Source organism: Carassius gibelio, chromosome B1 (assembly GCF_023724105.1).
Source record: "Carassius gibelio isolate Cgi1373 ecotype wild population from Czech Republic chromosome B1, carGib1.2-hapl.c, whole genome shotgun sequence".
NCBI classification, from domain to species: Eukaryota; Metazoa; Chordata; class Actinopteri; order Cypriniformes; family Cyprinidae; genus Carassius; species Carassius gibelio.
In genome coordinates, this window is record NC_068396.1 from 23,315,622 (window position 1) to 23,333,098 (window position 17,477).

The 17,477-nt window shown below is 37.2% G+C and overlaps 2 long non-coding RNA genes across 2 annotated transcripts in view; one reads left to right on the top strand and one right to left on the bottom strand.

Moving 5' to 3' along the window:
• LOC127948545 (uncharacterized) overlaps positions 1-17,477 on the top strand; it is an 81,279-nt gene that overhangs the window by 33,300 nt on the left and 30,502 nt on the right. The window lies entirely within an intron of this gene.
• Positions 8,188-10,121, bottom strand: LOC127948543 (uncharacterized). Its single transcript, XR_008152107.1, has 2 exons — positions 9,679-10,121; positions 8,188-8,886 (listed from the first exon to the last, which is right to left on the bottom strand). It is a non-coding gene; the product is annotated as an uncharacterized LOC127948543 (long non-coding RNA).

Consider the following 17,477-nt stretch of genomic DNA (forward strand, 5'->3'; position numbering starts at 1 on the left):
ATTTAAGATATATATAGGCTACTATAATTATATATGGACCTATAATTGATTATTGATTATTTGTCTACAAAAATATCAAGCAACGTTTATTTTACCTAAATGTATAAATTAAATAAATGACACAGACACTCATTAAAAAAAGTAATTCTTTGGAGAAAAAAAGACATTAACCACAGATATAATAGAAAGAAAGATGATGAAGTTATTCTGTTTTTTTAAGACTGTAATGTGCAATTATAAAAGTCTTTTAAATGTATTGATAGTATATGTTTTTAAATGTATAGCTTAATTTTAAAACTGTTTACACTTAATCATAACACATGCAGGCCTAAACAGATCTATAAAATTGATTTATAAATGTAATAAAAATTGAATATATAAGTTATTTTATGTGAATGTAAATTTGGTAAGCAGATAGAACTCATAGGTAACAGTGTGAGAAGACAGTTTTAAAATTAACATTAGAAGGGGAATTACGACAGCATAACTATATATACTGTAGCAGTGTTTAATACCAGTATACAATTTTATATATTTCCAAATCTCTACGGCTGTGTTCAGTTACGTGCATGTCCATCATGAATGCTTAAACACTTCACTTTGTCAGTAGCTGTAGCACTTGTGAATTCTTGCAATCAATTTTCACAAATATTCATTCTTGAGAACCGTTCTCTCTTTCCTGTCACTCATTTCCTTCTCTCCATCCCATCAATAATTCTTATCTATACTAATCATCACTCAGAAGCCCATGTCTTCTAACACCTGTTCTCCCCCTAACACATAATATCTCATCCTCACTTTCAGATCCAGCCTGAAAGATGTGCTCTGTTGTTCCCAGAATGGCCAAATTCTGAAGCAATTTGTGGATAGGCTAGTTCTGCTGCTTTCCAATGATGGTTGACTCTCCATTTGATCAGAACCACTGCCACTATCTCCATTCGTCTCCAAGTTATCTTCATTCCCTCCGTATGTTTTTGCAGACTTCCCCACTGGACCGCAGACTTTTTCCCTCCACCTCTTCATCTTTCCTTCACCACCCACTTCTGTTTTCATCCCCCTTTTTTCTTGCACTGTTTTTGATGGTTCAAAGTCTCCTCACCTCTCCTTCACCAACACTCACTTCCTTTCACCAAACACACATACACAAAAACACAAGATCAAACCTTCCATTGTTTCTTGCCCTCCTGAGTTACTCTCTGATTACGCAAAGCAGAAAAGGGTGAGAAAAAGGACCGAACTGAATAGAGGGTTAATCTCCATGTGCCTCTTGATCAGCCTGCTGTCCGTTTCGCACCATTGAGGTCAATGTTGAAGCCCTACAGACAGTAATACGAGCAGCACACCTGACATGTGGGAAAAACGGGCCTCAGAGCCAGTGCGATCAGACAAGCCTCTGTGTAACAAACATGGACGACTCATCCGTTCACACACCAGATGCACGTTCATATTTGCTCGCCAGGCAGCTATTTCCTCCCGGTGTCTATTTGCAACCACATTAAGCATTATCACCAATCAATCTCTACCCAAATAAAATGAGAGTGAAAAATCATTACACTAATGAGGACAGCTTGTTTTCAGTCAAGCTCACTTTTCCAATCATCATCATCATCAGTCTGCTGTATGTGCATCACTAATGCAGCTACAACAACCTAAAGCAATTTCAACTCCCAAAGTATCTGCGTTTACTGACTAGATGTGTGTTTTTTTTTTTTTTTTTTTGGAGCTCAGAGTAATTTCAGAGACAAATGAGATTCATTATTCACATTCTTTGGCCCTAACACAATACTACTAACCAGTTTATGCAATACATCCCAAATCCAATAAAAAACCCCCCAAAAAAACAGGGAATCTGGGCTTTAATCAGAGCCATATGTGCACATGCTTGCAGTGCACATCGTATGCACAACAACATGACATCCAATCTGACAGATAATATGCTGTAAATGACCTCTTTCTCAGTTTATGCCACAGTTTCTGACAGAATAAGGTTTTTCTGAAGAGGTTTTGGCATTATACCTCAGTTCCTATACCTCAGATATTTAAAAAAATAAATAAAAATAGAACACACACACACTCACATTTATATATATATATATATATATATATATATATATATATATATATATATATATATATATATATATATATATATATATATATAATATAATATTTTTTGTTTTTGTGTGGTCTGTAATGTTAAACAGGCTATATTATTTTTTTAGTCATAGATATTTGAGAAGGAAAATCAGGGAATCTCCTTTCTCACTTCCCCGTAATATTGTCTCTGTTAACAAGCATTGGTTTATTTTGTCCCTCAATCAATCACACACTTGTGGATTACTCTGCTCTGCATCACATCCTCCTGGACTCTGACCCACACATGTCCGAAAGCCCTTCTTATCCAATCATGCCACATGGATGAGAGAAACTGTTTGATGATCAGCTCATTTCCCGAGTGTTACTACAGCTGGTGTATTCCCTAGAAGATTATGGGCTGTTGCATCTCTGATTATTAACAAAACATTCAGAAATTAACATTCAGTAATGAATCATGAGGCCATGAATCACTTTATCTAACGCAGCTGTTTAAAACCTTTCAAAATTTGTCACTCTATTTGTTGAGCCAAGTTGTTGTAATTTTCAATGTAATTATTCTATATGAATGCCAATAGACCAGCTCCTTCTTTTTGGTAAGATGATGGATGGGAATTGCCTAGCAAAAGTATGGCCTTTTCCCAGTTTACTCCATCTTTTTGCAACGGCTCTGATGTGCCAAGCAAAACAGGGCCTTTACCTTGTTTGTCATTGGCTGTTCTCTTCACAGGTGCTTATGTGGCTTGCTGTGTTTTGGCTGCTAAGGCCAGGCCAGCTTTTGTTTTTCTTGTCTTCAATTTTTCTGTTTGTATGACTTTGCACTATGGTTTCCAGCATGTCTTTTCTGAGTCGTATTTGGCAGTGCTGTGTTTTTGTGAGGCTGAAAAAAAAGAAGAAGAAAAAAAAAAAGAAAAACATAGCTAAACTCTGAATGGAATACATTACACTGTGTCTAGACTGAGTCTTCTGTATGTAGGGTCATCACTAATAAGCCTTTTGGAAAACAGTTTGAAAACCATCTTTAGGGCAGTCCCTATAACTTTCTTCTCAGAATATTCTTGTTCCAGGTCTTTTCCTTCCATATCCTATTTCTCTGTTTTCATGGGGGAATGAAAGCAAACAAGAATTAGTCTGTTATTATACACTTTCACAGCTCATTAATATACATATATTTGTATGGCGGTTATTGCAAGACAACAGCAGCTTATTTCCAGCATTTATTTGACTAAACAATGGACGTGTGTCAATGCCTGTGTTTTCCCTCCCTCTGAGTGGAGCCATTAGACTTCGTTGAGACTTCTACGGTGGGTCATCATATCAAACCACAGTGGACAGACACCAGGCACACCAAACATCCAGTCCATTATTAATGCAGTGAGGGTAGATTGTCACAGCAGCTATGATGGAGAGATTTCCATGACTGCAGTATTTCACCTAAGTCCATCCATGCCTCCACCAATCATGAAGTGTGTCTAGGCTTACACGGCATGGTCTTTATTCATTAGGGAAAGTGGGTGGGTCTTTTCGTTCGTATGTGTAGGAAAGAAAGACAAAGACAGCTGCAATGGAATTCCAAAGAGATAAATACGTAGATATGAGTCAAATCCCAGGCATCCATGGACATCTTTACCAGACTGTTTGGGCATAACTTGGCCTGAGTTTGTGGTCCAGGCCGATTTATAGTAGTGCTGCTCGTGTCAAAACCAACGTATATCATGGCAGGGCTCTCTTGGCGGCCATTATCCCCCCAACAATGTAATCCATGCACACAAGTGTGCCTAGCGCTAATTTATGGCATACTGATGGATTTACACCACTCTCCCCATTAGTGTGTACATTACCTTGGGCATGTTATGTAATGGTGTTACGGAGATTTGGGGAAAGGATAACAAGTAATAAATTTGAGCTCTTCTGCAGTGAGAATAAAGAGTCTGGGTTCAGACTGGTCAGAGTCACAGTCTCGCTGGACATTGGCTCACTGACAGTGTTGTTTCTTTGTGAATCCTCATGAATTCTGTCATACTGAGGTGTTAGTGCTTGAAGTAAGTTAAGACGTCTTGTGTTGAAAGTGCTGAAACTAGAAATCAGAATGTCAGCACAATTGACAGCAGCTGGCATAATGTCGATAACAACAAAATGTTTATTTGAACCTTTATGCAGCTCAAATAATACACACATTTTAACGTGCATTTTTAGAATCATAAGGCTTTACATTTATTTTAATAAATTGTCCAAGAATTATTTCAAAGCAAGTTTCTTTCTAATGTGGTATTTATCATTATTTTACAATGAAATTGATTAAGTTTAATTTCTGTTGAACCCAGAATATTAATTTAATTACTATTGGATGTTTTTAAAATAGCAGGGAAAATAGCATCTAAAATAGAATTACAAGGCTTCACATTTCTGTTTATAGATTGTCCAAGAATTACTTGAAATTTTTTATGAAAATTAGGTTATTTATTTATTAATTAGTTATTTAATTATTCTACAGTAAAACTAATTTAGGTTAATTTCTGTTGAACCCAGAATATTTCTTTAATTACTACTGAGTGTTTTTAAAATAGCGTTAAAAATAGCATTGAAAATAGAATTATAAGTCTTCAAATTCCTGTTTATAAAAAATTATTTCCAAATTAATCTTCTAAAATTGCTTTCTATCCAGTTGTTACTCACTGTAACCTCAGTGTTTGCGTTTGTAATGTAATAAACACAATTGATTAAACTTAATTTCCATTGACTCCATCTTTAATTAATGTTGGAAGTTTTTAAAATTGCATGGTAAGTGTTACTCTTAACACGTCCTTAAACACTTTGAACATTGGTGCAAACAAGCTATGGTATTATTTTGATGTAATTAAAAAATAAGTGAGAGTACACTATCATTATAACTCAAACATCATAACGCGAGTGATGTTGAATTTTATATATATATATATATATATATATATATATATATATATATATATACAGCTGAGGCACCTTCCAGACTATTTAATTGTAGGCCATTCTTTTGCACTCCTCTCACTGATGGCTCAGAGCTCTTGTGGAAATTCTCAATGACATACTTTCCTGCACATTAGTGAGTCATTATGACTGAAAAAGGAAAGATAGAAGAGAAGAGATGTCTGATTTCCAATTCATCCATCCCTAAGCGCTAATCTGAGCAAATATACACTAAAACAATTTACTTTAAGTGTACACAGTAGAAGTGCCAACATTAACAGTTCTCAGCTGAAATACAGCCAGATCTTTTTTTTTTTTTTTACAGGGCAATATTTAATGTGAACTAAGATGTCCTTTCCATTTGAAGAATAATAACAACTTTTTCTATATTTGGCCGGGGACATCTAGACCTGGATGTTTCTCATGTAGATGATGAATTGCCTTCATTAATTTGTGTACACTTGGCAGTTTTAGTGTTTCTCTGATACATTTTGCCTCTTATTGGCATACTTGCGATGCCAAGCAGAAACAAATTATACATACTCATTGATTCATATTTTCTATTTGGCCAAAAATGTCAGTAACGCAACGCCAAGGGTGAGCCCCCTGAAAAGTTCCGTAATGGGAGTGATGGCAACAATCCAGGTTGCCTGAACTGGTAGAATTAATCCGAATTCTAAACGAGAACCTGAAACACCCAGCTTGACAGGACAAAGATCTTTGTCGATAAAACAAAAGTAACAAATGGCATGAACTTTACAGCTAATTTGGCAGAGATAATCTAAAAGAATGGGGGAAAAAGTGATAAATGAAGCTGAGGGAAACTCTTTGGCCCTGCGTCAATGGCTCAAATTAACGCAAGTCTTTGATACTCTGTTAACCAGCGGATGGCACTGGCTTCTGGAGAGAGGAGCGGTGAATAATTCTTATTCTTGTAAGGGGAGTGTTTTAATTTGTAAAGCTGAACAAGATAAATAATTTATGATTCTATCCTACGCATTTTAGAGAGCACAAATCTAGCTCCAGTGATTTACAGCCAAGGCCATAACTTTAACCAATGTGCTAAAATCTTTTGCAGTGAGGAAGTGTGCATATTTATGTCGACATCTCCCCAAAGATATGGTGACAGAAAATAATCCGTTCCGGTATTAGGAGACATATTTTCTCAGGATATAGAACTCAGCCCAAGGTCATGTGGATGCTAAAATATTGTTAACAGGAACACATACATCAGTGCAGTGGAGCAACACCCAAGAAAGTGTTTTTGGGCATGCTGGACATTCTTTATCAGGGCTTTATACCAAGATCTTTTTCGTGAGGGCCTTAAAAGCAGCACTTTTAGGAGTATGAGCATATCACGGAGTGAACTCTAAAGTGTCAGGAAAAAAGAAGGGAGAGGATAGAGATAACCGCTGGGATTGAAGAGGAGTAACTGTGGGAATTATGACCAGCTCACACTGAACCACACTGACACGGTGTTGCCTAAGCTGGAGATGCCGGACCCCTGTGATCACACCACATATGCTTGTTTTAATATTTAGAAGTTGCTTGCATCCACTTTTACCCATTGTCTGTTGGAAATGGCGCTAATGGGTGTTCTTGGTATTCTTGCTAAGTTACATAATTCATACATTTGTTATGAGAGTTATATAGTCTAACACTTTATATTTTTTAAATGTTGAATATATATATATATATATATATATATATATATATATATATATATATATATATATATATACAGTATTGTTCAAAATAATAGCAGTACAATGTGACTAACCAGAATAATCAAGGTTTTTCGTATATTTTTTTATTGCTACGTGGCAAACAAGTTACCAGTAGGTTCAGTAGATTCATGATATGCACGCTCTTAAGGCTGTGCAATTGGGCAATTAGTTGAATTAGTTGAAAGGGGTGTGTTCAAAAAAATAGCAGTGTGGCATTCAATCACTGAGGTCATCAATTTTGTGAAGAAACAGGTGTGAATCAGGTGGCCCCTATTTAAGGATGAAGCCAACACTTGTTGAACATGCATTTGAAAGCTGAGGAAAATGGGTCGTTCAAGACATTGTTCAGAAGAACAGCGTACTTTGATTACAAAGTTGATTAGAGAGGGGAAAACCTATAAAGAGGTGCAAAAAATGATAGGCTGTTCAGCTAAAATGATCTCCAATGCCTTAAAATGGAGAGCAAAACCAGAGAGACGTGGAAGAAAACGGAAGACAACCATCAAAATGGATAGAAGAATAACCAGAATGGCAAAGGCTCAGCCAATGATCACCTCCAGGATGATCAAAGACAGTCTGGAGTTACCTGTAAGTACTGTGACAGTTAGAAGACGTCTGTGTGAAGCTAATCTATTTTCAAGAATCCCCCGCAAAGTCCCTCTGTTAAAAAAAAGGCATGTGCAGAAGAGGTTACAATTTGCCAAAGAACACATCAACTGGCCTAAAGAGAAATGGAGGAACATTTTGTGGACTGATGAGAGTAAAATTGTTCTTTTTGGGTCCAAGGGCCACAGGCAGTTTGTGAGACGACCCCCAAACTCTGAATTCAAGCCACAGTACACAGTGAAGACAGTGAAGCATGGAGGTGCAAGCATCATGATATGGGCATGTTTCTCCTACTATGGTGTTGGGCCTATTTATCGCATACCAGGGATCATGGATCAGTTTGCATATGTTAAAATACTTGAAGAGGTCATGTTGCCCTATGCTGAAGAGGACATGCCCTTGAAATGGTTGTTTCAACAAGACAATGACCCAAAACACACTAGTAAACGGGCAAAGTCTTGGTTCCAAACCAGCAAAATTAATGTTATGGAGTGGACAGCCCAATCTCCAGACCTTAATCCAATTGAGAACTTGTGGGGTGATATCAAAAATGCTGTTTCTGAAGCAAAACCAAGAAATGTGAATGAATTGTGGAATGTTGTTAACCCTTTAGAACCTAAGGCTAAAATTGGCCGTTTTCACTCATTTTGGTTTATTGAGTATAAAATTATAACATAATGTGGTATCTTCAAGTGTAAGGTGTCATTTTTTTCAGAAAAAAATAGGCTTTCAGGAAATTACAGTTATTGTACATTATTTAGTGTAATGAGTTAGTAAATAGAATTAAAATAGACAAAAAAATTAAAAACGGGAAGAAATTGTACTGGTTTTTATTTAGAAAAAATCTGAAAACTCATGATCGAAAGAATCTAATGCCTCAATCTTGAAAAAGGAACTATAATACATATATACAAGTATTTTTGAGACACTGGATTGCACGGTTTTCACTCAGGAGCCATTTGTGGTACTCCAGTTCTCCAGGCGTTTTTGGATCCTTCAATCCAGTCATTTAAATGTGGGGCTCTCTGAAGCAGTTCCTGTCTACAGGACTGCAAGCATAGTCCCACATCACATTCCTGGCATGTCCATGGGGTGCTCCTTTTGCATCGTATGCAACTTTGTGAAAGGTCTTGAGTATCACTCACAGGAACAGGCAGATGATCGCATCTCTCTCTCAGCCGGCCATCCAGGGGAACATCTGTGAGCGGAGCAGCTAGCAGCTCCTGAAAGTTTTGCCGTGTCATGAGCTTATCATGGTGGATGGCACACAGCTCTTTGTGTAAAATGAAGCTGTTGGTCACTGCAATATCTAGGAAATGCTGGAAAATGGTCACATACGACATGTTTTATGGGGCACCGACTTTGTTCTGAGCATCTTGTTGGAGGTGTCAAGTCCCCCCATGTACTTATTATACAGCTACAGCTGCGACCACGGCCCCGGCCCCTCTGAGATGGTGTTGTGTTCGATGTAGATGGCCCATTTGCTTCTTCGTAGATAACTGGAGAAGCCACACTAAAAAAAGAAGCAACATGTGTTACAAACTCACTATTTATGTACATAAAAATACTTTTTTATTATGAAGCAATTTATTAGTAAGAAAATTTTTTAAAAAAAATATATAAATATATAATAAATAACTATAATAATAATAATACAATAAAATAATAAAAATAAACCCTGCAGTTACTTACACACATTTGCATACACACAATCACACATACATACATGCACCTACTCACACACACATATAAAGATATAGACATAAATGTATGCATGCACAGTCACGCATGCACGTACGTACACACACATCATAGACTGTATAAGACACACACATGCATACATACACAAACAGATACATGTGCACACAGATACACACAAACAAACACACAGATATACAAATGCACACATTAGCAGTAGCACACACAAACGTATGCACACATGCATGCACACAAACATACATATACACATGCACGCACACATTCGCATACACACACACGCACCTTTACTTACACACACACACACACACACGCACGCACACATACTTGCACACACACACACAGATATGTCCATGCACTTACATACACACAGAAAATTATGTATGCATGCACACGCACCCATAGACATAACGCTAACGTTACATGAGCAAATATGAACGCATGCATGCACATGCGCGCTTACAAATGTTTGCAACGCACATATAAGTGTGTGAAACCGTGTTTTTTCGTACAGAAACACGGAGTCTGACTATTTTATTCATTTCTCATCGATTAATCAGCAAGAAACAAATAAATAAGCTTCACTTACCAATCCACGACTGGATCAAAGCCAGCAGCATACGCCTCAACATCTGAATACAGACTCCGGGTCCGATGAATCATGTTCAGCCTCTTCCCAGGTGTCATCAGAGATCAAATCAATCGCCTCCTCTCATGTAAAACCTTTTTTCGCCATGTTTTTTGTTCGTTTTTGTTTATATTTCACACTCTCAAACTTTCAAACCTGCTGGGCTCTGTATCTCCCGCTTCAACTCCGCCCTTCCCCCTCTCCCCGAAAGCTGCTGTGATTTGCTGCTGGAAAGCATGCAGTTACCGTATTAAGCTGTATATTGTCTTAAAGCGCAAGATGTCTTCTATCAGACGCAATTTGATTTTTTTTCATAGTGCAAACGGTTGCTGAGTTATGAAAACATTAATACCGCATGGTAAATTGTGTCGGCGCCGACACGTTCGGTTTTAAAGGGTTAAAGAATCATGGAGTGGAATAACAGCTGAGAGGTGCCACAAGTTGGTTGACTCCATGCCACACAGATGTCAATCAGTTTTAAAAAACTGTGGTCATACAACTAAATATTAGTTTAGTGATTCACAGGATTGCTAAATCCCAGAAAAAAAAAATGTTTGTACAAAATAGTTTTGAGTTTGTACAGTCAAAGGTAGACACTGCTATTTTTTTGAACACAACCCTTTCAACTAATTGCCCAATTGCACAGCCTTAAGAGCGTGCATATCATGAATGCTGGGTCTTGTTTGTTTTCTGACAATCTACTGAACCTACTGGTAACTTGTTTGCCACGTAGCAATAAAAAATATACTAAAAACCTTGATTATTCTGGTTAGTCACATTGTACTGCTATTATTTTGAACAATACTGTATATATATATTAATGAAAGGTGTGTGTTCTATCTTTTTCTTTGTACTTTCTGTATTTAAAAGTTTCATATTCACAGTTATTCATTCACATCTCTGTAAGAGTACAAAGGCAAGGTCACATGGCTCTTTTTGAGATTATATAATTAGTCATTGTGAATTATTTGAAATTGTTGCACTCATGATTTTAAAAATGTGTTTGATGTTTTGGTTTTATGAATCCCACTTATCTTTCAGACCGCTTCAGTGTCCCAAACATTTGCTGTGTTTACATCTGAATCCCTTTTTCCAGGATTTGATCCAACTACATGTACGGGGACTGCTTGGTCAGAGCCGAAAAGGGGAAAGATATATTTTTTGTTTTGCCACAAATCATAAAAGTTCGAGAAGGCTCAGGATGTGGAACTGAAAAGACAAGCTCCAGACTCTGATTATTTTAGTGTTGTCACCACAGTAAAGGAATGTGCTGCTGAACTTTTAAGATAACAATAGATGTCTCATAAATAAGTGTTTTAACAGGGTAGCGGAATGTAAAATCCTTCTTATTTGAGAAATAAATAAAGGAGCTTTCATAGATGCATAAAAATATATTTATTGTATAAATTCTCTTGAGTAACAGGTCTTAAAGTAAAATATTTTAATGTTAATACAAAATGATAGAATCTTTTAATATCACATTATTTGAAAATGAGCAGATGGTGCATACTACCCTGATTAATGAGACTTTTAAATATATTTAATATAGTCCACAATGCTCACAGAGTATGCAATTATAGGTGTAAGTGAACTTGTAATTGCACAGGCTTAATTTTGTCTTTATCCATGGCACATGTGGGAAACATTGATTTAGGACTTGGTGTTCCTCAAACACAATTTGGATTTATTTAAGAGCATCTTAGTTCTTAAGTTCTGGAAAATCAAAAAACATGACTTGGCCTTTAAGAATGTAGTAAAGTTTTTATCACAGCAGAAACCTCTCCCAGTTGAAACAATCCCTGAAATCTAGTCAAACCAATATGCCAAGAGTTTTTATTGCTGACTTTGCATCTAAGAGCATTTTTTAACTCCGTAATCATTGTAGGTACTAGAGGTAGAGTAAACGGTTTTATGTTAATATGTTTTGCTTATCTTATTAAATAATATATATTTTTTATTGTTGTTAAGGTAATAATTTACAACTAGCATCATTTCAGTGGAATTGGTTCAGTGAAATGTAAAAACTATAGACCATTTATTTTATTTTAAACCCTCACAATTGGTTGGTACTTTCGCAGGGATCTGCCATATTATATAATATTTTTGAAACCATACTTAAGAATTATTTTACAACTTTACTTATTTTGTGAGCTTATATTTTATTTATTAACTTAACTTATTTTACTTCCTTATAAATACCAAAGAATGATTTTAACTAGTTATTTTGGAAAGCTTGAATGTTTAATCTTGGTAATAACTGATTTATTTATTTTTTTCTCAAATCATGTTTTCTGTCCTCTGTAATAACTGTCAGCATAAATGTACTGGCTCTTGTTAGGCAGAAATGTCCTGTTGGAACCTCTCATATAAGAATTCTCCCTTCCCCTTTTTGGCGATGAGCAGATAATTCCTTTTGCTGATGATGCCTTAGGATGCTCCTATCAAGGATGTTAGCAGTTCAATTACCAGAGCCTCTCCCTCTGTACATGTTTACGTTCACATGGAAGTTCATGGAGCCATTTGAAAAATGTCAGACAGATAAACCAGTACGCTACATTCTGGCATAGTGTGAGAGCCCTAGCCAACATGTCAAATTTGTAAACAAGGCGGCCCATCTTTTGAGGATGAAGAGGGAGTACATTTCCCTCTTTCTTTGTCTCGCTCTGTGAATGAACTTTTCTCCTTTCCTTGGAGGGCTGGAGTCATCTCCAGCAAGCCTCTGGATGTAGATTTCTTTCTATCTGGGAGATGGATGGATGGCCATTCATGATAACTGATAAGCTTTTATTTCTTTGGAAGTTTTAGAGGTTAGGGAGGCAAACGTGACCTCTTGAATCTCTCACACACACACACACACACACAAACACACAGAAAAGTTTGAGGTGCTTGAAATGATTTCAAAATCTGTGAAAGTTATTTTGTCCCTTTTTGGGTTTGCACTATAATGTGCCGTTCACTTGTTGAACTCAAGTTTCTTAAGGGCCTACTTGTCTGAAGTAGTTAATTTAGGCAACGGTGGTTTTGTAGGCAAACATAAATTCTTATGTGATATGCACTATTTTCGGCTCATTAAGGACTTATTCTGGATTAGTTGTAGAGGTTTGATAGAACTGGCTGGAAAAACAGCTAAGAGAGCATTGCAATAGAGCACTGGCTAGTATATCTTGGACAGAACAAGAGCTTGAACAAGGAGTGTATAGCATTTTCTGATAATCAAGGGTCTGATGTTTTATTAGGCAAATCTGCAGGACCAGGCAGCTCTAACAATATGGCCTCTCATCATTAATTCTGCTGCAAAAGAGCATTGTTGCTAGTTGGGTGTTCTTTATTTGGCTGCCAAAAGATGAAATGAAGATTTTCACAACTCTAGGCAGGATGTATTGCTCATCTGTAGCAAGAGCAAGAAATAGACTCGGGCACTTTTCAAATGCTGCTTTAAACCTTGGCGCCCCTTGATTTATTAAAACTTCTGTTCTTAGAACACTGTCCAGTATGAGCCAAGAGGCCCATATAGATACATTTATAATGTGCTTGTTATATACAGCAGTGATTCATATCACGGTATATGCAGTCCTTTAGGTGAATGTATGTCAACCTCATTGGGTGAATGGCGAAAAATGGCACAGAGAATTCCAAGCCCCAAAAATCAAAGGCTCATTCAAGGTGCAGTCCTACTGCCTCTTTCTCTGGAGCCGGTCAATCTCTATGAGTGCAGGGATCCAAATGTTGTTGTTTGCCCAGGCCGAGAGGCAGTCATTTTTGTCTTGCAGGAGCAGTTTTATGATGACTTTATTTCTAATGACTTATTTGGTGGGGGTTTATAGAGGAGCGGTCGGCAGAAAGAGGAAATTAATTAGCCTCTGCACAGATGGCTTTTAAGGCAAAAGACTGCATGACAAATGTTCCCTGCCCTCCAGACCCCAAGCCTCAGTATAACAAATTGAAAACGACGATGAAAAAACAGTAACAGGACACTGACTTCACAGTGCCATTGTATCTCGCGTCTCGCTACACAACATAAATATATATAGTAATAGTAAAAACTGGAGCCTTTAATCTTTAAATACCCCAGCCCTCCACCCCCTACTGACTTAGTGTAGTTGTGTCGATATGTGTCAAGTCTGCCTCATGCTGAGAGAAATAGTGAGCAAGCTCAGGAAGTTACTTACAAGATTCTTCTATGGTGCTTTCGACGGTTTCGTATAGAAGGAGTTCTTGTCCAGGTTCATAAATTCAATGGTAATGTTTCATGTGATGTTGACACGGCCACTACGAGCTTGGAGATAAAATTCATGTATTTCTATGGAGCCTTCCCTTGGAGGAGAGGTTTGAGCCTGGGGCTGTGTCCGCCGGCTGGTTCTCATTTAGAATAGTGATGGAATCCTCAAACCTAACAGGTTCGGCAAAAGTAGCCTAGTGGTTAGAAAGTATGACCCCTAAACCTAGGGTTGTGGGTTCGAGTCCCGGGCCGGCAATATCATGACTTAGGTGCCCTTGAGCAAGGCACTGAACCCCCAACTGCTCCTCGGGCGCCGCAGCATAAATGGCTGCTCACTGCTCCGGGTGTGTGTTCACAGTGTGTCTGTGTGTGTTCACTGCTGTGTGTGTGTGTGTGCACTTCGGATGGGTTAAATGCAGAGCACAAATTCTGAGTATGGCTATGGGCACTATACTTGGCTGAATGTCATGACACTTAAACTTAAAAACCATCCACTGCAAGGTGCAGTCACCATTTACATGGACTTAAAATGTTTGATTTCTTTAAGACTTTTTTAAAACAGTTCAGTTCTGATATTGGAGGGCCAATGTCCTGCACATTTGAGCTCCAACCAACCCCAAAAAAGTCTGAAAGTTTCTAGAAATCCTGAAAAACTTGGTTCCCTGATTCAAGTTTGTTTGATTAGAATTCAAACTAACCTCCGTGGGATAGTGGCCTTCCAGGCACAGGATTTGACACCCTTGTCAAGGTAATGCTTGTCTGAGTGAAATCATACAAGTCCAATATTTGGTGACAGACTAACATGACTGATGTTGATCTCACTACAATTGTCCTTCACTTTTCAATTATGATGAAAGATTGGTTGACAATGTGGGGACCGCCCTTCCCAGACTGTGCGGTATAAACCCACAGGCCACTTCACAGAAGCATCCAAACACTGCAAATCATTAAGATGCCTAAATGTCCTTCATTCACTAGTTTCTTAAGGAATGTTCATCAGCTCTGATGTTGCGGTTCATTTCCCTCCTGCTGGTCTCTGGTGGTGGTCCCAACAGGGTTGTGAGAGTGTTGGATCTGTTCGGGACTGTAATGCTCCACTGCCCAGGAAGAGTCTCTGATAATGGCTCTTGATCTGTGAGGCTGTCTCTGCCTTGTTATCTGGATGAGAGGCCGACTGGAGGCCGTAGACTTATCCTAATGACCCAGTCGCTCCAGAGGGGCCACCCCCTCGCTTTCTCTCTCCCTCTACCTTTTGTGGGTCCTTTCAAACTCTGACTAAGGCTCTTTCCACTTCCAAATTCAGTGTAACCAAGCAAATGATGACATTATGTCAGAAATGGCTTGTTGTTCTTTCTTTAATCTTGTTGTGGATCCCCAGGATCAATCTTTGCCTTCTGTGGTCATTGTAGTATGTGGCTCACCATTTGAGAGTGAAGGAAAGAATAGGTCAAAGACTCACCATATCTTTGCTCTGCACAAGATTTGATGACCATTATTATCGTATCAATGGGCTATCCTTTGGTGCTCAGCAGGGCTACATTTGGGTCTCTAACTCCTGCTGGGACTGTTAGCAGAGTCCTGCTGTTCTGCCACATGCCAGGAAAGCACCATAAACCCATAAACAGACTTTCAAAGGCATTTCTGTGCCCATGACACATGCTCAACCTCAAAAAGGGGACAATGATGGATGAGAAGAGGATAGAGAGGGGTTGAGGAGGGAGAGGGAAGAACGAGGTATTCATTTTGACACGTTGTGATGTGTTAAATAGGCTCCAGTGCTCCTGCTAACTGCTACACAAACACAAGGTGTAATTTTTAACACAGATGCTGTCAAATTAGCCACTTGTCCAAATTAGCACTAAGGCTAGGTAGCATTGCTTAGGCAAATGTTGATTGAGACCCGTCTAAAGCATCAGTGGCCTCATTTACACCCTGACATTTGGTCAGTCAAGTGGCCAGAATCCAAAATATATTGTGATCTGAAACGCATGTAATCAATTTGCATTTGTAATGTGAACACGACAGCTTCCTGGAAGTCCTTCTTACCAGTCAGTCCTCCATTTCCGGTTTTAAACCCTTTCCTGGTTATGTGGGGTCTTACCCTGTAGATCATAATATTTTCCAAATTTTTTTTTGAATATAAATATATTTGCATGTAAATAATTTCTAAAGTGTATGTGTGTGTATTTATATATACATAATAAATATGCATAGTACATACACATATTATGTAAACAAAAACGTATATTTAGGATGCAATTAATCACAATTTGACAGCACCACTTTACAAACACACACACACACATATATATATTTAATATTATAATAATTTTTTTTTTTGGGGGGGTTTTCAGATTTAGCGTACATGTTGAATGGCCCTTTGAACAAAATGTAATAAATATACTGCTTTAAGTATCAACAGAAAAGCATGAACACACATGTACTTGGACACATGTATTTGGACACATGTACTCTATAACTCACAGTGGGATATTTCAGCAGGATTCTAAGGAAACTGAAGGCCTGGATTAAATGACCATCTGACTCCACAGGGTTCCATGTTCAGGCTTGTAGCTCATACTGTTTTCCAACGAACCATAGGTTTTATTATGATTATTACCTGATCTTATTTTTAAATGTGTTCTCTGTTAAGTTAGTTTATTGAACTGCACAATTTCAATTTGTTGCAAAATATTAATCATTTTTTTAAATGCAGAGATAAACTGAATCTGTAATTTGTCTGTAGGTCTTAGGCTGTTTAGTGCAGTGATGGGAAACCATAAAGCCCCTCTTGACTTACACAGCTGCATTACAACTTTATCAGATTGTTCTCATATATATGATACAACATTAAACATGCAATTCCAACATTGTAACACTAAGATATATCTTAATGTGTTACTATATGAAATATATATATATATATATATATATATATATATATATATATATATATATATATATATATATATATATATATATATATATATATATATATATATATATATATATATATAGAGCAAGTCATTCTGATTTTAGGTATGTTAACAGTACAATTACTTTTTGCACGTATTTATTATTATTATTATTATTCAGGATTGTAGTTTAGTCTGTGATTTATATGTTAAGTCTGATAGATTTGCATGCAGATATCTGCAAAATAGAACATTTCAAGTGCATTGTGCATAAATAATACTTTAGTTACAACTTGGTTCATGTTCCACTGTACAAATGGCAAGTCAGCAAAAACACATTAAAGTCACCATATGAGATATGTCAGATTCAGCAGGGCCTGGAGCCAAGAATGTCTAAAGAGTCTTAAGAGCGAAGTTAGATTATTAATTTGAAATTCAAAAGATTATTTATCTAAATGTCTGGCTAAGTATACGGACCATAAATTACTGCAAATTTATCTTAAAATAAATTGTCAGCAGAGATCTTTAACTACATTTATGATGTAATAGTATGGTTGCCACTATAGTAAATCTATCATAACTGTGAATGGGGTTTTGTATAATTTTTGTAATTGTTCATTACTTTG